Below are 1,278 nucleotides of genomic sequence, written 5' to 3'. Positions count from 1 at the left end.
TTTTTTTGAGACAGGGATTCACTCTGTTGCCCAGGCTGGAATGCAGTGGTGCAACCACAGCTCATTGCATCCTCCAACTCCGCAGGCTCAGATGATCCTCCCACCTCAGTCTCCCAAGTAGCTGGGACTATCACCGCGTGTGGCTAATTTTTGTATTTTTTGTAGACACGTGGTTTCACCATGTTGCCTAAGCTGGTCTCAAACTCCTTGGCTCATGCGATTCACCTGTTTTGGACTCTCAACGTGCTGGGATTACACGTGTGAGCCACTGCTCTTGGCCAACATCTGATATTTTTAAAGAACCGTTTTCACCAGAGGAATATGTTCTAGTGATCTATTGCACAATATGGTGACTGTACTTAGTAATAATATATTGTATATTTTTCAAATTGCTAAATGTAGATTTTAAATGTTCTCATCACAAGTATGTGAGGTGATGGATATGTCAATTAGCCTTAGTCAATCATTCTACAATATATACATGTATCAGAACATCACATTTGACTCCACGAATATTTACCATCGTCAATTATGACTAAAATAGAAATATTAAAAATGTATTATGTATAATGAGGGAAAAAAAGAACTGTTATCAGGTCCTTCAATCAATGGTTTTTAAATTATGCTTCAGAGGATACAGAAGTGCTTTATGTGTGTATGTGTATAGATATATATTACAAGAAGCAACTTGGGATTTATATGGACAGTAGGTTATTATGTTCACTTTCTCCTCCTATCAAAAGATACATACTTAAGCTTATCTGTTTTTTATATATGTGTGTGTGTGTATATATATATAAAACCACATTTACCTATTAGCTAACATTTACTGAGCACTTTGCTTAGTGCTTTATACAAATTATGTCATTTAGCGGTTTCAACAACCATGTAAACTAAGCTCTTCATTATACCCATTTTGCAGAAAAGGAAACTGAGGTGTAAGTAGGTTAAATAACTTGCCCAAAGTCACACAGATAATAGCAATGAAAAAAGAAAAGCCAGAATTCCAAGCTAACTTTTAACTCTTATGCTAACACATTCATTGTAGCTCTGTACTCAAAAAGAATGTCAAGCTGGAGATTCAGTTTATTTAAAATGCAATTGTACAAGTAATTACTCATCTGTGTGAATCACACTACCTGTTGATAAAGGAAATTGTGGCTGGGAATATATTTTGCATAATAGATATGCAGATTGTGGTACCTGGCAGCCAATATTAACCTCTTCACGGGGGAATGACAACCTAACTGTACTCTAGATTTGCTTCTTAGTCTCTAC

General features: G+C 35.9%; 1 protein-coding gene across 1 annotated transcript in view; it reads right to left on the bottom strand.

Moving 5' to 3' along the window:
• Positions 1–1,278, bottom strand: part of SLC16A14 (solute carrier family 16, member 14) — a 41,120-nt gene that overhangs the window by 12,450 nt on the left and 27,392 nt on the right. The window lies entirely within an intron of this gene.

The sequence above is a fragment of the Mandrillus leucophaeus genome, unplaced genomic scaffold, assembly GCF_000951045.1.
Source record: "Mandrillus leucophaeus isolate KB7577 unplaced genomic scaffold, Mleu.le_1.0 Scaffold1301, whole genome shotgun sequence".
Taxonomy (NCBI): domain Eukaryota; kingdom Metazoa; phylum Chordata; class Mammalia; order Primates; family Cercopithecidae; genus Mandrillus; species Mandrillus leucophaeus.
This window is presented reverse-complemented; position numbering and strand designations above follow the sequence as displayed.